The sequence below is a fragment of the Dermacentor albipictus genome, unplaced genomic scaffold (assembly GCF_038994185.2).
Source record: "Dermacentor albipictus isolate Rhodes 1998 colony unplaced genomic scaffold, USDA_Dalb.pri_finalv2 scaffold_14, whole genome shotgun sequence".
NCBI classification, from domain to species: Eukaryota; Metazoa; Arthropoda; class Arachnida; order Ixodida; family Ixodidae; genus Dermacentor; species Dermacentor albipictus.
Window position 1 is genome coordinate 13725762 of NW_027225568.1, and position 23490 is coordinate 13749251.

The 23490-nt window shown below is 45.4% G+C and overlaps 1 long non-coding RNA gene across 2 annotated transcripts in view; it reads right to left on the reverse strand.

The window, feature by feature from the left end:
- LOC139051705 (uncharacterized) overlaps positions 1–14194 on the reverse strand; it is a 95491-nt gene extending 81297 nt beyond the window's left edge. The window contains exons 1-5 of one of the 2 annotated variants that reach the window (XR_011509503.1): positions 13820–14194; positions 12890–13001; positions 12474–12679; positions 11604–11790; positions 1034–1112 (exon numbers count right to left, since the gene is read on the reverse strand). This is a non-coding gene — a long non-coding RNA (uncharacterized lncRNA). Of the gene's footprint in view, positions 1–1033; positions 1113–4470; positions 10246–11603; positions 11791–12473; positions 12680–12889; positions 13002–13819 lie in introns of those variants that run through there. The other variant, XR_011509504.1, reaches the window with a different exon arrangement.
- Between the last annotated feature and the right edge of the window lie 9296 nt (positions 14195–23490).

The window sequence follows — 23490 nt, forward strand, 5'->3', positions numbered from 1 at the left end:
CGATTCCGTCCAACACTTGGGTATCCGTCTTGCTACTGGTGCGTTCAGGACTAGCCCCATAGAAAGCCTGTATGCTGAACCTAACGAATGGTCCCTACATCTTCAAAGAACATATTTAAGTCTCTCATACACCCGCACAGTGAAATCAGATTTCCATCATCCATGCCATTCAGTTATTTACGACCTGTCTACGGCTAGGCTTTTCCGTAACCGCCCAGGCACTCGACCTCCTCTGTCCCTTCTCTTGGAAGCACTGTCCGAAGAAACGGGCGCGTAAAATTTAGAGAATGTCATAATGGCAACTACGCGGCTTCCACCGCCTTGGGAGTGGAAGACTATAGAATGTGACCTGTCGTTTGCAGAAACATCAAAACGAGCACCTGAGGCACACATACGGTCACATTTTCTTGAGCTTCAGGAGAAATATTCTCGTGCTGAATTTTACAGAGATGCCTCTAGGTCTTCTTCTGGTGTTGCTTACGCACCACTAGGACCAGCATTCTTAATATCCGGTGCATTGAACCCATATATACGTATCTTTACAGCGGAAGCATATGCAATACTCTCTGCAGTGAAGCACACCAGGCAAACCAATCTTACTAGGGCCATAGTGTTCACAGACTCATTGAGTGTAGTGCGAGCCCTTATGAATGTACGTAAATATAAAAACACTGTCTTTAATGAACTGCATACATTGCTATGCTCAGCTTATAGTGCTAAACAAATGATCATTCTATGCTGGGTACCTGGCCACTGTGCCATAAAGGGCAACGAAGCTGCTGACGAGAAAGCTACTTCAGTAGCTTTTAGTGACACGGACATAAACATACCCATCCCAGCCACAGATCTTAAAGCATATTTGCGTCACAAGCTCAAAATCAATTGGCAGAAACAGTGGAATGCTGAGATATCAAATAAACTGCACTTGATAACACCCAAATTAGGATATTGGGTATTGGAGAGAATATCACGATATAACGAAGTGCTCCTTTGCCGATTAAGAATAGGACACACTTACGGCACTCACTCTTACCTCTTGACTAGGGGGTATCCTCCCACTTGTAGTAAGTGCGGCCAAAATCTCGCAGTCCTGCACGTTCTTATTCAATGCCCTGCAATAGAAGCACAGAGGAAGAAGTATTTCATTTCCGCATATCGCGAAAATATTCCTCTTCACCCGAAATTTTTTCTCAGCAATGAACCGCTTTTGAATCCGAAACTAGTTTTAGAGTTTTTAGCTGAAACAGACACTCTGGAAATCATTTGGCCAGGTAATATTTAGCGCACGTATCACAGTCCCTGTACGCAATTAAGTTCTTGAAACTAAAGTGTCAATGTTATGTTCTATTACATCATGTTTTTAACGAAACCCCATTGCCATAGCTCAGAGTACTACTTAGTGTCATTATTTTAGCAACAATATATTTTATGCCATCTACAGCGACAGATTTTAGGCCTTTTTACAGCCATTACACATATACCATGATGAATTCATTGTCTACACCATTCACAATGCACCGTTAACATTACATTTGTCATGGCGCTCTTTGGCCATACCTGGCCCTTGCGCCATAAAAGGCCACACATCATCACAGTGCCCCACCTGTTTGCATTGACAGTCGCCGTAACTTGCACTGCGAATCAGACGGGTGACGCAGGCACCTGCTGCCATAGTCAACACAGCGACATGAACTACCTGGCATTCTAGCGTTACCTCCTTTCCTACCTGCACGTTTCTTTCTGTTCTTTCAGTGGCCGCTAATGTGTTGCTCACACTTGTTGGCCCACCTGCTCTCAATATGGACATGGTCTGTTTTGTAGGAATCGCAATTTTGCAGCCACTATTGCACGCCTTTTCACCCATGTAGATATCATACACTTCATACCATGTAATCATGTATGATAGTCTTCGTTCACGCCAAATCGCAGCCAAAAAAGGCCACAAGCACACTTTATCCACGGCTGCAGCAAGAAAGGACAAACAGGAAGCAGCAATCGCAGTACATGTAAACAGGGAGTTTGTGTCGCTGTGCGGACTGCAGGAGCAGGCGCCTACCTCATAAGGCCATTGGCCAATGCAACTGACCAGGCCGCCACATCCGAGAAATGCAACACGGCAAACATGACCAAGTGGGACAACAGTGAAACGAGACTGCAATCAAATCAATTCAGCATACTCTAACATAACGCTCAATCTATACATTGGCTACAAACCACATGACAACAGTGAGCATACACGCACACGAGTGGCTTGCGGCACATTCAACCGTCTGACTGTAAGCATAGTGCTTGCCTTCGTCACACATGGCAGTCTGGTAACAAGCAACAACCAGCAGCGCAAGCAGATTGGACAGTGTGTCCCACGTGCTTGCACCGAAGTCGCCGTTGAAGATGAGCAACTTGCATTGCGAAGCAATCGGGTGACGCAGCCAACACAGCGACATGGAGTGCCCGGCATTTTAGCGTTACCGCCTTTCCAACCTGCACCCACCGTGGTTGCTCAGTGGCTATGGTGTTAGGCTGCTGAGCACGAGGTCGCGGGATCGAATCCTGGCCACAGCGGCCGCATTTCGATGGGGGCGAAATGCAAAAACACCCATGTACTTAGATTTAGGTGCACGTTAAAGAACCCCAGGTGGTCAAAATTTCCTGAGTCCCCCACTACGGCGTGCCTCATAATCAGAAAGTGGTTTTGGCACGCAAAACCCCATATATTATTATTATTATTATTTCCAACCTGCATGTTTCTTTTTCTTCTTTCGCATGCCACTAATGTGTAACTCAAACTTGGTGCCCCACATTCTCTAAATATGGGCATGGTCAGTTCTGTGGACATCACCATTTTGCAGCCACTTTTGCAGGCCTTTCCACACATGTGGATATCAACTTCATACACTTAGAACCATGTAATTGTGTATGAGAGTCTCCGTTGACGCCAAATCATGGCCGAGGAAGGCTACAAGCAAAATTTGCACACGGCAGCAGCAGGAAAGGAGGGAACCGGGAGCACCAACCATGGTGCGTGTAAATTCGCAGTCTATGTCACTGTGCGGACTGTAGGAGCAGGTGCTTGCTTTGAGAGACTGTTTCCCAATGCAACTGACAAGGCTCCCACATATGAGAAACGTAACATGGTGACAAGTACCAAGTCGGACAGCAGCAAAACCAGATTCTGCAATCAATCACTTCAATGTAGCTTGCACAAAAACACAGGCTGTCGAGCAAAAATAGCAATCCTGAATGAGACTAGGAATTCAATATGGGAATGAGAAAGCTTGCACTCAAGAAAGAAGCCACTCTACTTTGGAAGCACTGAAAGCCAAAATCATTAAGTTATATGCTACATAGGACACAGTGTAAAGGTTAATGCAAGACACATGCCAATGGTGCATCAGTTATTTCATGAGAGGAATTGCACTAGGCAACATACATTAGAAAATACTGCTACAGGTATGTTATGCTTCTCCCCCGCAGGGACGTCTGCGTCAGTCAGCAGGCGTTTGGTGTGTAGCGACACCACGTACCCGAGCAAACGAGGGTTGGACCCTCCGGCGTGTAGCCGTGCGCGGCTTAGCCGTGTCTGGGGAAAAAGGGATCCTGGGGGTTGAGCCGATGCTGGGTGTTTGGACCTTTAAGGGCCCCCGGCGGAGGCAACACACCTCTTCGGCCTCAGCTTCACATAGACGGCACCTCCAGACTGACCCACCTGGAGGACATCGGCAGTCGCCTTTTCCTGTCTCTCCCTCATCGAATCTTCGTCTTTATCTCTCACTTTTTTACCTTTGCTGTCTCCTTCTCTCTTCTTTTTGCTTCCTTTCTCCTGGCGGCAAGGGTTAACTCTGTGTGGCTATCCAACCTTGGGTACACCATATTCGGTTATAGTGACGGCGTACGACTGGCGTCGTGCAGACTTGTATGCAAGCTCTGCCGCGTCCCCTCGTTGGGCTCCGTAGTGGGCGGTCGGCGCTGTTGCCGAATGTATATATTTTTTCATGGCAACTTCTTTCCCCTCCCTTGTTGATCGCCCCCAGAAACGAGGGTGCACCGAAGATGTCTTCAAGTTTTTCGGACGCCAAACCCAGAATTTTCCCCGCTTCCGTGTTATTCATTCTGAAAAGCCAAACAAAGCACTGCGAAACATTCCTCCATTCCTTGTCTCAAAGTCCTTGACTGATGTTTTTGGTCCAAGTTACAAGGTGTCGAGGATGGCAAGCGGATAACTCCTCTTGGAACTCCGCGATCTGAAACAATATGAGAAACTACAGAAACTAGCGTCATTTGGGGAGACCCACATAACAATAACCCCGCACCGTACAATGAACACCACCCGCGGTGTTGTATCGGATGATGATCTGCTGCAGCTTACTGAAGCAGAACTCCTGGAGGGCTTCAGTGAGCAAAATGTTATGTCAGAAGAATTAAGATGAGGCGAGATGGTAAAGAGATCCAGACCAAGCACCTAATAATCACCTTTGGTTCAAGTGTCCTGCCCGAGTCAATCGAGGCTGGGTACATCAAGCTCCGTGTCAGGCCGTATGTGCCCAACCCACTCCCATGTTTCAAATGCCAGCGCTTCGGTCACAGCTCACAGAGCTGCAGAGGTCGCCATACCTGTGCGAAATGCAGTGCCCATGAACACACCTCTGAAGCTTGTGAGAACTCTCTCCACTGCGTGAACTGTGATGGGGAACACGCTGCGTACTCACGGTCCTGTCCATCATGGAAAAAACAAAAATAGTCACAATCAAAGTTAAGGAAAACATATCGTTCAAAGAGGCACGCAGGCGGGTAGCATACCTGCCAAAGAAAAGTTTTGCCGAAGTGGCGCGTCAGGGGGCAGCGTCACAACAGCCTCCGGCGGCTGTCCGACCCACAAACAAGGAGTCGGCAGTTATGCCGTCTGCCCCCGTGGCGGTTGCAGCTAGCGCTGCTCCACCAACCGAGCAAAAGGGACCATCGACCCCGAAAGTGGGCGCAGCCGAGGCTGCCCCAACCTCCCCGGCCCCTTCCAGCACTGGCAACAGCCGGCGCAGCCAAATCCCTCAGGGAGCCCTATTAACCTCCGGGCTGGTGGGCGCAGGGGTCTTGCCCACCAAGGCGGGACTCTCTCTGAAAACTTCTCGCTCGCAAGGGCACGTGTCCGGAGCCTCAATAGAGGCAATGGACACTACACCTGTCCTCAAGGCGCATCAAACGCCTAAGGAGTGGCGAGGCTCCCTCGAACGCTCCAGGAAGGGCAAAACCCCGGTTACAGGGCCTCGAAAGAGCTCTGTAATCTAAGGCATCACTTCCGTTTCTGTACACACACCACCAATTTACTCTTAAAATGGATACACAACTTATTCAATGGAATATCAGAGGTCTTCTTAGGAACCTCGATGATGTGCAAGAACTCATCCACAAACACAATCCAAAAGTGCTGTGTCTACAGGAAACACACCTAAAATCACAACACACGAACTTTCTTCGACAGTATGACAGTTTTCGCAAAGATCGCGGTGACGCTCTCGCATCATCGGGTGGTGTTGCAATTGTAATTCAAAAGAACATAGCATGTCATCGTTTACAGCTACGAACGGCCCTTGAATAAGTGGCGGTTTGAGCTGTGTTGCTGAACAAACTAACCACTATTTGCTCGCTCTACATACCCCAACATTACAAATTAACTAAACATGAATTTCAGTCCTTCATAGATGAATTGCCAGAACCTTATATTGTTCTTGGCAATTTCAATGCACACAATTGCCTGTGGGGCGACCGTCGTATAGATGCGTGAGGACGACTTGTTGAACAATTCCTTTTCTCTTCTGGCGCGTGCATTCTGAATAAGAAAGAACCCACATATTACTGGTTTGCCAACAAAACCTTTTCTTCAATTGATCTCAGCATAGTTTCTCCTTCTATTCTGCCTCAACCGGAATGGGAAGTGACAAAGAATCCTTACGGAAGCGACCACTTCCCCATACTGCTACAAACACCTAAAGAAAACGAATATCCACCACAGGCTCCTAAGTGGAAGATTGATACAGCTGACTGGGAGAAATTCCGAACTCTTAGTAGTACTTCATGGGATGACATGTCCTCGTTAGGATTTTGATGTTGCTGTGGAATATTTTACAGCCTTCATAATAGATGCCGCAACTAAACGTATATCGCAAGTAAATGGCTTGGCATGCAAATGGCGTGTCCCATGGTGGAACGACGATGGTAGGATCGCTCGTAAGAAACAAAACAAAGCGTGGGGGTTGGTACGCGCCTCTCCCACTGCAAAGAATCTTATTAACTTCAAAAAAGCAAGGTCTCAAGCCAGGAGAACGCGCCGAAAGGCCAGAAGACAGAGCTGGCAGAAGCTCTTATCGGGTATCAACTCTTATACAGAGGAGGGGTAAGGCTGGAACAGGTTTAACAGGATAAAAGGACGACAAACTTATTCACTCCCCCTGGTAAACACACAAGGCTAGATCAACTTGAAGTGAGTCTACTTGAACAAGTAGACTCACTTGGGGAGCACTTTCAGAGCGTGTCAAGTTCCAACAATGATTCAAAACGCTTTCTCAAATATAAACAAATAGAAGAATGCAAGCCACTTATAAGAAAGTGTCGGCAGAATGAACCGTACAACCGCCTCTCTAGTATTGCAGAGTTGAGAGCTGCCTTGAGCGCATGCAAGAGCTCTGCACCGAGATCTGACAGACTCATGTATGAAATGCTGAAAAACTTACACAATGACAGACAAGTTACACTACATACACTTTTCAGCACTACCTGGGACGCAGGGTACCTTTCGACCGCATGGAAAGAAGCCATTGTGGTCCCTGTTTTAAAACAAGGCAAAGATCCTTCCTCAGTGGCAAGCTACCGCCCGATAGCCCTCACAAGTTGCATCTGTAAGGTATCTGAGAAAATGATAAATCGGCGACTCATCCATTTCCTTGAACAGAACAACATGCTTGATCCCTATCAGTTTGGTTTCCGAGAAGGGCGCTCCACAACCGACCATCTTGTATGTATTGAAGGAAATATCCGGGACGCATTTATACATAAACAGTTCTTATCGATATTTCTCGATATGGAAAAGGCGTATGACACAACGTGGCGATACGGGATCTTGCGAGACTTATCGGCAATGGGCATTCACCGTAATATGCTAAACGTAATAAAAAGCTACTTCTCCAATCGCTCCAATCCAATTGCAAGTTGGCAATGTGCTGTCACGTCCTTTTACACAAGGAACTGGTGTACCCCAGGGTGGCGTGCTCAGTTGCACACTCTTTATTGTTAAAATTACAACAGTTCGTGCTTCCTTACCACCGGCCATTTTGTATTCCGTCTATGTGGACGACATTCAAATAGGTTTCAAATCTTGTAACCTCGCAGTGGGCGAGAGACAGGTACAGCATGGTTTGAACAAGGTGTCAGGGTGGGCAGAGAAAAATGGATTTAAAATCAATCCTCATAAGAGCTCTTGTGTTTTGTTTACAAGAAAGAGAGGCCTGGCTCCGGTTCCTTGCTTAGAACTGTGCGGACAACAGATACCTGTAAACAAGGAGCACAAATTTCTAGGTGTTATATTTGAAAATAGACTCACTTTCGTCCCACACATTAAACATCTTAAAAAAAGTGTCTGAAAACAATGAACCTAATTAAACTTCTATCTCAGACTACGTGGTGTAGTGACAGGAAGTGCCTAATGAATCTCTATAAGAGCCTCATCCGGTCACAATTAGATTATGGTGCCGTGGTATATAACTCTGCCGCCCTGAGCGCGCTAAAGATGCTAGACCCTGTTCACCATCTAGGTATCCGCTTAGCCACGGGCGCTTTCAGAACAAGCCCAATTGAAAGCTTATATGCCGAATCGAATGAAAGGTCTCTCCTCCACAGAGGTCATACATCAGCTTTACATATTTCCTTAAAGTACGCTCTAATCCTGAACATCCATGTTTTGATACCGTTACCAATATGGCGTGCGCTATACTTTTCAGCAATCGTCCCTCCATAAGACAGCCTTTCTTGCTGTGTGTGAAGGAGCTTAGCGATAAAATGCATGTCCCACTCCTCGAGCATCACCTAATGCACCTAACCAAGCTCTTACCTCCTTGGGAGTGGCAGGTGACACAATGCGACATATCCTTTATAACAGTAACAAAGCACGCTCCTGAGGTCGAAATCAGAATGCATTTCCTGGAACTTCAGTAGAAACACACCTGCGCAGAGTTCTACACAGACGCTTCGAAGTCAAATGCCGGGGTATCCTATGCAGCGGTCGGCCCATCCTTCTCGGAATCCGATGGGCTGCATCTGGGAACAAGCATCTATACGGCCGAGGCCTACGCATTAATCTCTGCTGTGAAGCTTATAAGAAGATCAAAACTTTCAAAAGCAGCGATCTATGCAGACTCTCTAAGCGTCGTGAAGGCCTTAATGTCACTCTATAAACATAAAAATCCCGTATTCAATGAACTGTATTCGGTATTGTGTAAAGCATACTCATCTAACCAGAATATCATAATATGTTGGGTCCCTGGCCATAGGGGAATCGAAGGTAACGTTCTCGCGGAGGAGATGGCCACGTCAATCACATCGCAAGCTGTTAACCCTATCGCTGATGTGCCTGTCACACATCTGAGGCCTTTCTTACGAAATAACTGCGTGTCTACAGTGCTGTGTCTACAGGAAACACACCTAAAATCACAACACACAAACTTTCTTCAACAGTATGATCCTTTTCGCAAAGATCGCGCTGATGCTCTCGCATCATCGGGTGGTGTTGCAATTGTAATTCAAAACAACATGGCGTGTCATCATTTACAGCTACGAACGGCCCTTGAAGAAGTGGCGGTTTGAGTTGTGTTGCTGAACAAACTAACCACTATTTGCTCACTCTACATACCCCCACATTACAAATTAACTAAACATGAATTTCAGTCCTTCATAGATGAATTGCCAGAACCTTATATTGTTCTTGGCGATTTCAATGCACACAACTACCTGTGGGGCGACCCTCGTATAGATGCGCGAGGACGACTTGTTGAACGATTCCTTTTCTCTTCTGGTGCGTGCATTCTGAATAAAAAAGAACTCACATATTACTGTCTTGCCAACAAAACCTTTTCTTCAATTGATCTCAGCATAGTTTCTCCTTCTATTCTGCCTGAACTCGAATGGGAAGTTACAATCCTTACGGAAGCGACCACTTCCCCATACTACTACGAACACCTAAAGAAAACGAATATCCACCACAGGCTCCTAAGTGGAAGATTGATACAGCGTATTGGGAGAAATTCCGAACTCTCAGCAGTATTTCATGGGATGACATGTCCTCGTTAGGGATTGATGCTGCTGTGGAATATTTTACAGCCTTCATAATAGATGCCGCAACTAAATGTATATCACAAAAATGGCTTGGCATGCAAACGGCGTCCCGTGGTGGAACGACGACTGTAAGATCGCTCGTAAGAAACAGAACAAAGCATGGGGGTTGCTACGCGCCTCTCCCACTGCGGAGAATCTGTTTAACTTTAAGAAAGTGAAATCGCAAGGCAGGCGAACACGCCGACAGGCTAGAAGAGAGAGTTGGCAGAAGTTTTTATCCGGTATCAACTCGTATACAGATGAGGCCAAAGTCTGGAATAGGGTTAATAGGATAAAGGGGCGACAAACATATTCACTTCCTTTGGTAAACACACAAGGTGAAACACTGAAAGATCAGGTAGACTCACTTGGGTAACACTTTGAGAGGGTGTCGAGTTCAAACCATTATTCGCAATCCTTTTTTGAAATACAAACAAATAGAAGAATGTAAGCCAATAATACGAAAATCCAGACAGAATGAACCTTATAACCGGCCTTTCAGTATTGCTGAGTTGAGAGCTGCCTTGAACACATGCAAAAGCACTGCACCGGGACCTGATAGAGTCATGTATGACATGATCAGAAACTTACATACTGACACCAAACTTACAGTACTCAAACTTTTCAACGCTATTTGGGCTACGGGATACCTCCCATCCACATGGAAAGAAGCGATTGTGGTCCCTGTTCTTGAGCAGGGTAAAGACCCTTCCTTGGCGGCAAGTTACCGTCCGATAGCTCTTACAAATTGTCTTCGTAAGCTGTTTGAAAAAATGGTTAACCGCAGACTTGTACATTTCCTTGAACTCAGCAATATGCTCGATCCCTTTCAGTGTGGCTTCAGAGAAGGGCGGTCCACAACTGATCACCTTGTGCGCATTGAGGGAAACATTCGCGACGCCTTTCTACATAAACAATATTTCCTATCCGTATTCCTCCATATGGAGAAGGCGTACGACACTACGTGGTGCTATGGAATCTTGAGAGACTTGTCGGGAATTAGCATCCGTGGCAATATGCTCGACCTGATAGAAAGTTATTTGTCCAACCGTACATTCCGCGTGAAAGTCGGCAAAGTACTGTCGTGACCTTTTATACAGGAAACTCGTGTACCTCAAGGAGGTGTATATAGCTGCACGCTCTTCATCGTGAAAATGAACACCCTTCCTGCTTCATTACCGCCAGTCATTTTTTATTCTGTTTACGTAGACGACATACAGATAGGTTTCAAATCCTGTAACCTTACAATATGTGAGGCAAGTACAACAGGGCTTGAACAAAGTGTCCAAATGGGCAGAAGAAAACGGATTTAAAGTGAACCCGAACAAAAGTTCTTGTGTGCTTTTCACAAGAAAAGAGAGGGCTCCGTTAATGCTGTTAATACCGTTAATGACATGACATATGCTACACTCATTCGCAATCGTCCCTCCATAAGACAGCCTTTCTCGCTGCGTGTGAGGGAGCTTAGTGAAGAAATGAATGTTCCACTCCTCGAGCTTCGCCTAATGCATCCAGCCAAGCTGCTACCTCCTTGGGAGTGGCAGCTCATACAATGCGATATATCTTTCGTGCAAGTCACAAAGCATGCTCCAGAGATTGAAATCCAAATGCATTTCCGGGAACTCCAGTAAAAATATTCCTGCACGGAGTTCTACACAGATGCATCGAAGTCACGCGACGGGGTGTCCTATGCAGCTGTCGGTCCATCCTTCTCGGAACTCGATTTACTGCATCCGGAAACTAGTATCTTCACGGCTGAGGCCTACGCACTATTGTCGACCGTGAAGCATATAAGGAGATCAAAACTCAAGAAATCAGTTATATATACGGCCTCCCTAAGTGTTGTGAAGTCTGATTTTGTTCTGTAAGCACAAAAATCCTATAACAATTGAACTCTATTCCGTCTTATGTAAAGCATATGTATCTAACCAGCATGCGATTATATGGTGGGTGCCTGGCCATAGGGGCATCCAGGGTAACGTTCTAGCGGACCAGATGGCCACATCAATTGCATCACACACTGTTAATTCTACCGCTGCAGTCCCTGTCACAGACCTGAAGCCTTTCTTAAGAAGGAAACTGCGAAACTACTGGCAACGCTTGTGGGACCTGGAAACAAATAATGAGCTGCATGTAATAAAGCCACAATTAGGTTTCTGGCCTCCTGTAACAAAATCACGCCGGTCAGGTGTCCTATTCTGTCATCTAAGAATAGGACACACATTTGGCACGCATAACTTTTTACTCACTGGAAATGAGCCTCCAATCTGTGGTAGATGCGGGGTGAGGCTGACCGTCCTCCACGTCCTCCTGGAGTGTCGGGAAGCCGAATATGAAAAACATTTTCCCTTAGCATACCGGCAGCACATCCCCCTTCATCCTGTTATGTTACTCAGTGCAGAACCGCTCTTTGATACCAGCGCAGTCCTAGGTTTCCTGAAAGATGTTGTATTACATGTAATTAGCCCATACGTTTGTAGCGCCTCCTCTCTATAGAGGATAGCACTGTGATAGTTGTTTAGTATAGCACATGCCTCTCGTCCCTTGGGTTCAAGGGCTCTGGCGAGGCAGTAGTGCTCTTAGAAAATTTTAGCATCTCACATATTTTGTACATTGCATCATTTTTCCCAATGCATTCTAGTGTTCATAGTATTCGTCATTAGTCATCGCCATAATTTTATAGCATGTAGATTTTACGCACTTTACAGCGACTATTTTTAGGTCCCTTTACAGCCAAGTCACATCTTCACAGAACTCATCATTCCACCACTAAATCACTAACACTGTCTTGGCGCTCTTTGGCCACATCTGGCCCTTGCGCCACTAAACCACACACATTCATTGATGTTATGCTCCTAGACAGTGACTGGTATTAAGTATGAGCAAAGAATCGGTTGACCTTTAATGTTTGGACGAGGAAGAGGAATGATCTCTAACAAAAATGCGGCATGAAAAAGCTTGCATTCATTGAAACAAAGTTATACTTGGCACGAATTGGCAAGGCCAAGAAGCTAACTAAGGAAGGGCAAGCTGACGGAACACTCTTGGCCAGCGTCGTCTGTGCTTGTTCAGAGGTTGCAGGTACATCTGAAAACACAGAATTTTTGTTGTTGAGGTACCTGGATGACTCGGCCAATATCCATGCTGGTGGAATGACGGCAGAGGCTCTTTTCACTCTTGAAACAGTCGTGCATAGACTTGATATCTCAACCAAATAATTCTTGAATGGCTTCTTTGTTCGTGGTCTTGCGAATTCGGCTCCAGCCCCTTGCTGTTGGTGTAGATGGGGGCTCCCGTGATGACCAAGATATACTTGGTACAGACTCTGTTGGGGCAAAACAGTGACACATGAGATACAGCAGAGATTATCCAAACTCATGGAGTGTTTTCTTTTATGTTCGAACCAATTATGCTGACTGTAAACATGAACAAACGTTCGTATCATCTGCTACAAACAAATGACACGTATCTGAAGACTAGCAAGCCAATACAGCATATATCAAGCATATTTATTTCTGAACCAGGTGTTGTTTACCCTGTAGTAGCAGCCAAAGTCCACACAATGACCTTGTTGTACCAGGCGGCAGCTTCTGTCTAGTGCATGGAGTGTGTTGCTTTATACTGGTGCCGTCCTCATTACTGCATGTCTGGAACATAAATTTTTACTGCATCAGAAATTGAATAAGCACAATTTTGCAATATAAAATGCGAAAAGGTGCGACATATACATTGTAATGGTTTGTGACTACAGAACACATGCAAGTGTACACTATTTGTTTTAAGCAGCATGGTAAATAAATATTGTTACACTCCGTAAAATTGATGTCTGCGTAAATAAAATGCATGTCAACAGCTTAAGTATCATTAAGATCACAAATGAGAACATTTGTGCGCTCGTTTATACCCTAGAAGTGATAACACTGCTGGTTTCACAAAAATATATGAAAGACATGAAGCTATTAGAAATGATGCATCTTTTTGTGCATGAACGTGATGCACCACTTCACTACTGCAAAAATGCCCCGAGGTAACCCAAACGGAACAGCAAGAACATTTGGAACCAACAGGTACGAAATATGAGTGAATTATCATGCGTGCAACTGTTTAATACATTAAATTCAGTACATTAGCTTCAGTTTATCAAAGGGTTATTCGGTTCTGTGAACGAAAGAAGTTGCCGGTGAACTCGAAAAAAAGAAAGGATGTTCATAAAGCTACTCAGTCACCCATGGCTACGGCTACAACGAGATGAAAAATGTGACGCGCGTTCCGATATCGCTTTCTCTTTCGTGAATGTGTGTATAATGATGGCCTCGTAACTGAAAGTTTATTTCGTAAACAGCTACGGAGGGTCCTGACTGCCCATACGTAATGCAGCATCTAGTTCGTTAACTTGCCTCCGCCTGTAAGTTAACGAGACGAATGTATTACATAATGATTGAAGCAGCGATGTTAAACGACTCACCGGTATTGCTGTCCCCACTCACAGCAGGACCCGGCTCCCATTTTGATGCAGACGTGTTCCACATGGCTCACGACTGAAACCTAGCTTTCGGGCTAACACCTTAAGTTACATAATTCGAGATATCGAAGAGCTATAAACTGGTTTTAGCACAAAATAACCAATTGATGTACGAACCAAATAATCCGTACCTGCCGTGCACGCGAACATACCGGTAAAAATTTTAAATCCAGGCCAGAGGTCACTTGAGAGGTCGATGATGCTGAACGCTATTTTGCGTTTAAAATGGCAAAAAAAAAAACACAAAGTTGGTAATAAAGAGTACAATTTAAAATTAGGGATGATAATTTTGTACGCTTTGTTACGTAACAAAAACGCTTCATTTATTGTTAAAGAAAGTGTGTAGGTCAAAATTCCCCTTACTACGGCGCTTCTAGCGGGAGATAATGCGCTCAATGGGGAACCTTTTTAATAGCCTCCTATATTTTTTCATGCCCGCCCATGCCCGCCCACTGAGTGGGGGAACAAAGCGCGCCGTCCGTAACGCCTAGTTCATGCGCCCGCCACCAGACCACGCTGCCTTCCCATACCCTGTCCCAGAGCAGACGACGCGACGCCGCCGCTTGCGCGCGCGCTCGTGGAGACAAGTTTGGCGTTCGTATTTGACATGGAATTACAAAATATAATCGCACGTTAAAGTGATGTTCGTACACAATGTGCATTGGAAATAAGCAACACAAAGTATGTTGTGGAGAGCCAGCCCTTCACCAAAAAGCGCCGAACTGTGAGATTATAGCTCACAGTTTGAGGGTCTTTCGTGACAGCGGTTTCATTTCAAACACTTTAGCCATGTCGTGTTTGTCTGTCGGCTTCATTGCAAAATTTGTGAATATTGGGCGAAAAAACTTTGCCAGCAACAGTTGCTGCAGGTTCTCTTGGTGTCCTGGCGTCGAGCACATCAATGTTTTGCGCTCGCGGAGTATTGCAGCGGCATTACTCACAGCCACCTTCAAAGGCTGATTCATGTACCGCCTTCTTGCGAGAAGAACGTCGATAAATTTCTGTAATGCGTAGAGAACCGCTAAACGTTGTCCAGATGGGTAGATGAGTCCACCGCGGTCTTGGTGCTTTATCAGCGAGTCCGAGGGCGCCGAGGCATTTGGCTTTTTTAACAGGCTGACGCACTCCTCACAATTGATATTTTCTTGTACAGCTCTTGCCAAGTAGCCGTGGACCATAGCCAATGCTGAGACATCTGGAGTAGGAAGCAGAGGTTCTCCTCCCTTGAGTTGCTCTGTGAGCTCTCTACATGCATCTGCAGGGAATTCCTCGCTGGTTCCTTCCCTTGTGTTTTTCTGTTGCGGCAGCGTTGACAAGCAATCGCTGCCTTCTGCTGCCATTACGTTGCTCGTACCAGCCGCCGAAGCGATGCCAGTCTCCAGAGTCTTCTCAATACCTGACAGAACAGCTCGGGCATCCGTTTGATCATTTGAACCTGCTGACTTCCTCAGCCAGCCAAAAAACGACTCGATTGGGTCAGACGACATTTTCCTCGTTAAAACAAAGTGAAAGCGCATCTCTTCAAGAAGATATCGAATACACTCAACATTTGAACGAGTTGTCATCACCAGGCCTTCGTAAGTCTCCGTGGTTAAGAAGTTCTTCGGCAGGCACTGGGTTTTGAGACCGGCCAGGTAGTCGAGGAAGCTTGTTTCAAGCCAGATTAGCCGTTCATCGCTTGTAGATTCGAACTGCTTGCAATCGGCATTGTTCTGGTGTATGTGCTGGGGACAATTGCTCACGTCCATGAGCATGAACCAGCGGTGCACGGTGTCCATGAATTCAACCGTCGGTCCGACACCCGCGAAACTTGCGTCGCATGTGTGGCCCGCTTGCTCTTGCAGGAGCTTCAGTGCCGCTGTCACCGCAGGAGACAAAACTTGCATTGCTCTTTTCACGTTCATTTTTTCGATGTTTGCGGGGAACACGTGTTTTCTCGTTAGAAATCGAACTGGCTTTACAAGGCTGCCTTGCTGCATTTTGTAGAGGCTCTTCAAGTGGTTCGCCGTTATTTCGCCGCCTTTTCCAATGTCACGCGATAAAAACTGCGATCGCACGTTTTTGACCAAGTGGCACTGATCGAATGCTAAGAAAAGCTTTCGATTCGGTGTTCCTGGGTGCTCAATGCAATGCGTGAGGCTTCCGCTGCATAGAAGTTGGAACGCTAAGACATTGATTTTGTGGTTGTCGATGACAATGCGCACGGCGAAAAATCCTATGTTTTCAACTTCCTTCAGGACGTGTCGCATGAGCGTGTGCAGCTCGCGGCCGGTGCAATTTCTCGTGAAAAAGTATGCCACGGGTACTTTAAACGAAACTGAAAGGCCGTTGAGGACGAAGCACAGAAGTGAGTTGGCTAGCACAGGCTCATTTGTTGTTTCCTTAGGAAAGCTCCCACCATAGTCTACTTCACCGATGAAGGCGTCCCTTTGTTTATGGTATACAGTAACCTCTGTTTCACGCGCATTTCATCTGCAATTAGCGAGCACGCTCTGGCTTGCGATGAGGGATCGAGCTCGGTTGACAGCCTTTGCTTCGCGAGTTCCGTCACGCCGACTTCGCCACGTGATGTGCCCTTAAAACGCTCCAGGGTGCTTCGACTGGGCAGAATGCCTGTAGTCCTTATGTGCTCGTATGCGCGAGTCGAGAGGTTACGTAAAACCACAGCATGCCGCACTATCAGATCAGACCACGTTGGTTTCGTTACTTTCGATACTGACGCAGCCAAGTCATTCTCCTTCGCTTTCTCGACAACTTGGAGGAATGCATGAACAAAGCACTCTTCCTTGAGCTTTTGTATTCCTTGTTTATAATTTTCGACGCTATTCTTGAGCCGCTCAATATGCGCGTTTAAGTATCGTTCTTTGCGTCTCCACTTCCGTTTGTCCACTGTCGAAACCGAGTATTGTGAGGACACCTGCACTGCTCTGTCCATCTGCAAAGTCGCGGTGATCCAGCGCTCGCGAGCGCCGTTTTTCACGGGTGGCAACGGTTCGGTAGCGGTGCAGTCCACAGGTGACAAATCTTCAAAGCCGACGTCGACAACCGGCAATTCGTCGAGCGGATGCGGACACGACTCCACTTGGCTGTCATCAATGACTGCTCGTCGCTTCGGCGGTGGTGCGTTGGCTATAGCGCAGCAGCCTCGCGCTTTTTCACTGACGCGTAGCTTCTCTCTCTTTCTTTAGGAGGCTGCAAGTACGCCGGATATTCTTCGAAAATGCTGGGAATAGCGTCTTTCTTAAGTTTCCGAATTTTGCAACCTTTCTTGAAATCAGAGGAACTGAAGTGTCGGCTGCATACAGTCGAATAGCACGACGTCGTATTCGGTACCCAGTTTTCACGAGAAATGACTTTCAGCCATTTTGCGCACAGCTCCTGATCGCTTGGTATTTCGTGGAACGATATGCCCGGCGTCCGTTGTTTACTGGATGACTTGCAGCGCGGCGCACAGCAGTACGGCATCTTGTCGGGCGCAGGACACCTCAACCGATTCCACACTGCAGATAGAGAACTGATTGGTTATAAAAAAGAAAGTAACGCAAGGAAACGATAAGAACTGTACATCGTAAATCACTGATTTTATGCTAGTAAAGCAAATACACGTTGCAACAACGCCAACGACTAACACGTGGTCGCGGAAAATCTAGTAAACAAACGGTCGCTTCATTTCTGAACACTGCTTACAAGTTCGGTCATGCATCCCTGATATTTCAAGAAAATATATGTATAAACATGCTGCTGTTGCAAGACGCATACGCTTACCTGCAACCAACACGACGGAAATCGCACAACTCTTGCTTGACGGATCGGTTAGGGTGCTTCGATGGGCCTCAACGCGTAGCTCGGTCTGGCATGTGAGGGCAAGCATTTTAGGATGGATGGATGTTATGAGCGTCCCCTTTGGAACGGGGCGGTGGGTTGCGCCACCAAGCTCTTGCTACTATACTGCCTAATATTCTACCTAGGTTAAACAATGAAAAAAGACACACACAAAAAAAAACACTTTAAACTACCACGTCCAAATTTTCTGATCCCCTATTGCGAACTGTGCTTTTGTACGTCTCCGTCTTTTGTCGTTTTCCTACTTTTCTTCCACCAATCCTCCAGTCGCCTCTTACTAATGTCTATTGCGGGCATGTTTGCTTTACCACTGCTCTCTCTGAACCCAAGGGCTTCAAGGAGGCCAGCGGTGCCTAAATCGACCGCTGGGTAGACGTCTTCACATTCTAATAAAACATGCTCCGTAGTTTCCCTAGCTTTACCACAGCAAGCACATGCTTCTTCTTCCTTCTTATATCTCGCTTTATAGGTGCGTGTTCTAAGGCATCCTGATCAAGCTTCGAAAAGTAATGAGCTTCCCTTTGAGTTATCATAAATGGTTTTTTTCCTGATTTCGTTTTTTCCTCTTAAGTAGTTACTCATGGAAGGTTTCTTTTGCATTGCCGCCACCCATGAGATTAATTCAGCTTCTCTGACTTTCCGCTTGACCTTTGTTGTTGTGTTGTCCACCCTACAGGCCGCATACTTGCTGGTAAGCTTCCTGGTTCTTTTCCTCCACTGTGAATCAATGTTTTTCCTGTACAGATACCTGAACACTCTCCCAGCCCATTTACTTTCTTCCATATTCCTCAGCCTTTCTTCATACTCAATTTTACTGCGAGCTTCCCTCACTTCAAAACTAGTCCAGCCCATATCGATGGATGGATGGAAGGTAGGAGCGTCCCCTTTGAAACGGGGCGATGGCAGTTGCCACCATGCTCAGATTCTTATTTTGCCTTTTATTTTTATCTGTGTTGTGGGTTATTGAATTTCTCGATTTTCTTTAAATACGTCTTCCTACCCTTTTAACCTTATGTCACCTCTCTGCTTTTGAGCCACCAATCCTCCAATCGCCTTTTGCTAACTTCCACCGCACCTTTATTTACATGACTATCATTATCTCTGAACCCTAGGGCCTCAGGAAGGGTGACTGTGGCCGCATCGACATCGGGATTGATATCATCACATTTTAGTATGAGGTGTTCCATTTTATTATTTATTTATTACTACCTCAAAGGCCCCATTGAAGGGGTATTACATGAGGGGGTGGAATCTCAGCAGTACATTTCTTCTATGGATGATCTGAATGACGATGAGTCGATCTGATCAACGATGGCGTTTGGCAGGTCATTCCAGTCCCTTGCTGTATGGACGAAAAATGATGACAGATGCGCAGAAGTGCGAGGAGCAGGGGGCGGGTAGACGGCCTTCCCGTGCTTTGTGCGACTTGAAATGCGATGGGCGGGGCTGATAATGGAGTTCAGAGATGGATGGTAAAAGAATTTATGAAACAGACACAATCTGGAAATTTTTCGGCAGTTAGCTAAAGTTGTGAGATAAGCATTACGTTTTAGTTCAGGTACACTTACATGATAGGAATAGGCGGAGAAAATGAAACGAGCTGAGCGATTCTGTACAGATTCAAGAGTAATGGAAAGGTTATTTTGATGAGGGTCCCAGATCGCGCATGCATACTCTAATTTGGGGCGGATAAGTGTTAACTAAGCAAGGGATTTCACTGATGGGGGAGCTAGTCGCAGGGTTCGTCGAAAGTAACCAAGGACGCGATTTGCCTCGTTAGTAATCTGTGAAATATGAAAAGACCAATTTAGATCAGATGTCAAATGGATGCCTAAATACTTGTAAGTTGATACTGAAGCGATTTCTGCATTCCAAATTAGGTATTTTGAAGATGGTTGTGAGTGACGTCGGTGGAATGATAGCAGAGATGTTTTTTCCCATTTAAGGACATTAGCCATGAATTACACCAGGTTAGTACGTCCTGAATGTCAGACTGAAGAAACAAAATGTCATCGGTGTTAGTAATAGGCCGGTAGATAACGCAGTCATCAGCGAATATGCGGATGTTAGAACATATGTTAGCAGGCAAATCATTAATATGTATGAGAAAGAGAAGGGGGCCCAAGACGGTGCCCTGAGGTACCCCAGATATAACAGAGGAATAAGAAGATGAACATTTATTAGCAAAGACAAACTGCTGCCGATTAGTGAGAAAGCTGCATATCCAATTAAAAACATGTTCGTTAAGATTGAGACGAGCAAGTTTTAGGAATAGTCATTTGTGAGGAACTTTGTCAAAAGCTTTTTCAAAATCGAGGAAGGAGGGCGTCAATAGGAATGTTAAGGTCAATGCTAGAGCTAAGGTCGTTAATAAAGAGGGCTAGCTGTGTTTCGCAAGACAAACCTTTTAAAAATCCATGCTGGTTAGGGTGGAAGAAGTTGACGGATACTAGAAATTTTATAATTTGAGAGAAAATTATATGTTCCATTAGTTTAGAAGTGATACATGTGATAGATATCGGTCGATAATTATGGCGAGAAGATGAAGGCCCTTTTTCGGGGACTGGGATGACCTTGCCTATTTTCCAGTCATGAGGTATAATGGCTGATGAAAGCGATTGCTGAAATATATGAAACAGTATGGTGCTAGTTGCATGTTTTGTATTTTTTAACACTTTAGTATTAATTTTGTCGACACCAGCTGAGGCGGTTAACTTCAAGGAGTCGATTATTTTGACAATGCCATCAGGTTCGAAGCTGAAGCCCGGCATAGGTGGAAAGGTAAAGGAAGGGAAATCAGGTAATTCGTTATCCGGTTCGTGGGTGAAAACTGAGCTGAATGATAAATTCAAAACTTCCGCAACGTCATGATCTTCAATTGGATTATTATTATCGTCAGACAGTGTTATGTTTCTGATGGGGTTAGGATTGATGCATTTCCAGAATTGACGTGGGTTTGTACGAATCATGTCGGGTAGAGTAGAAGAAAAAAATGAGTGTCTAGTCTTGTATACTTGTAGGTTATAGGATTTTTCTGCTTCGTAATAATTTTGCCACGTGTTGGGGTTATTGTTTTTTTTTTTTGGCGCTTCGGAAAAGTCTTTTCTTTTTATTGTTTACATATGTTCTTTTTGTTATTGTTTCTACATATTTACCACACACAGTACATGTGTTTTCTTCTTCATTAAATTTCTTTTTATAGCTCCGCGTTCTAAGACATCCCGATCTAGCTTCAAAGAGTAGGGCACTGCCTCTTGAGTTATCATAAAACGCTTCCTTCCTGATCTGCTGTTTCCAGTATCGATATAGTTCTACACTATGCTTCTTTTCCATTGAATTTATCCAAATTTTACCTTCCGCATTTTTAACCTGTCGTTTAATGCTCAGTCCTTTTTCGTCCTCGTGTCTGGCATACTTCCTGATTAGTTTCCTAGTTCTTTTCCGCCATTGTGAGTCAACGCTCTTTCTGTATAGGTATTTAAACACCTTAGCTGCCCACCTGTCATCATCCAATTTCCTCAGACGTTTTTCGTATAGGATTTTACTCTGAGCTTCCCGTGCTTCGAATGATGCCCAGCCCATATCTCCCTGTACTGCTTCGTTTCTGGTTTTCCCGTGGGCACCTAGTGCTAACCTTCCCACAGCTCTCTGATTTACTTCTAGTCTCGACTGAACCTCTGCCCTTAAACACAGGACCGCATTCCCGAAAGTAAGCCCCGGCACCATTACTCCCTTCCAAATGCCTCTCAGTACCTCATACCTGTTGTAACCCCACAATACCTTATGTTTCATTATCCCGGCATCTCTTCGCCCTTTTGCTATTAGAGACTGTTCGTGCTTTTCCGTGTACATCTGCCCTTTGCTTATCCATACCCCGGGATACTTGTATTCGGCCACTCGGGGTATTTCGTGGCCTTGTATTGTGAGCTCCTGATCAGTTGTATCGTTGAAAAACATCCCACCGGACTTAGCTGCACTAAAACTGAAACCTAAACTGTCTCCTTCGTCCCCACAGTAATTAACCAGAGTTTGCAAATCTTCCTTATGTCCAGGAAGGCTAAATACAGACGTCTATTTTCCGCCTTAGCTATTTCTATGCACTGGGTAAGCACGAACAGGCTATCATCTAAGCGCCTACCCCTTCTGAACCCGTTCTGAAGTTCTCCAAGTATTCTATTACTTTCTACCCATGACTGAATTTTTAATTTCACCGCCTGGATCGCCAGCCTATATATAACTGATGTTATTGTAATTGGTCGGAAAGATTTTATGTTCTTCTTATCACCTTTCCCTTTATAAATCAAATTCATTTTACTCTGTTTCCAGCTGTGCGGAATTCGCTTATTTGTTATGACTGCCTCCAATGCTTTTATCAGCGTTTCCTTGCTAGTTGGGCCAAGTTCATTAATTAACTTGATTGGAATTTCGTCTATCCCCGCGGACGTGTATTTTGGAACATTTGCTTCCGCCTTTTTCCAGTTAAGATTGGTCAATTCTAAGCTGTTTTCTATTATGCTTTATTCTGTGTTGCTCCCTCACTTGGGGCGATTACCGTATCGTTTTTCCTAAATGACTCTGCTATAACTGAACCAATGTAGTTCACAGCGTCATCTCCCTCTAAACAATTTCCTTCGGCATCGTGAATCTGTTCCTCTTTTCTGTGATTAGCTTTACCCAGCCAGCTTATATGGTTCCAGAATTTTCTTGACCCCCCTTTAGTTACATCTCGAACTTCAGCCAGCCAGCGACCAGAGGACTGCTTTATTTTAGCCTGGACGAGGACCTGCACTTGTTTCTTTTGTCGATAATAATCTCATTTTTGGCCTATTTCCTCTTCAGATAACTGCGCCCTCTTTGCTTCTCTGTGTTCCCGAGATGCCCACCGTCGTTGTTCGATGGCCTCTCTAATTTCCTTATTCCACCAACTTCGTGGCTTCCCCTTTCCTCTCCAGCGGTTGACTCCTTTTACTTCTTTTATTTTTGTACTAATGAGTAGTTCTAACTGATTATAATCCCACCTTTCCATGGGATGTTTCTTTATTGCTTCCTCTATGCCAGCCGCTATTTGCGCTATTTGCGCGTCATTTAATTTTGCGTACTCTTTTTGGGTTCCCTGCATTTCTCTTTTGAGTAGGGCTCCCAACTGTAAACTAATACGCTTATGATCACTTCCGAGGCTGTACTTCCCATATTCGTCTATTTCCATTATTGCTAGCTAGCTCGCACCCTGGGGTGCGAGCGCCTCTCGCGGAGAGCCGAGGCGTAAATCGAGGAGGAAAGGAGAGGGCAATGGACGGTCTCCGCGGCACCATTGCTACCATAGAGTTAGTAGAACAACTAGTAACTCTATGATTGCTACCATTGCGCGGGCATGAAAAATATAGGAGGCTAGAGAGAATAAGAGAGAGAGAGAATAACTTTATTGAATTGGGGAAATGGGGATAGGGGATTAGGAGCTTGATGGGTGGTGCCCCAAGTCCAGGGCTCCACTGGCTTCTGCCGCTAGCCGAACGTGACCAAGAAGGGCCTTCTGCACCTTCGGGTCTGAGCTGGCGAGTTGTGCCTCCCATTGCTCCAGTGTGTTGGTTACATTATATCTAACTAAGTAGGCATTTAAATTCGGCGGTCTATTTTGGCATCCCCATGAGATGTGGTACAAAGACGGTGGTGAGTCGCTACACCACGGACACGCACGCCCGTACATCGTTGGGAAAATTTTGCTTAATCTTAATAAATTTTGGTAGACCCCCGTTTGAATCCTGCGGAGATCT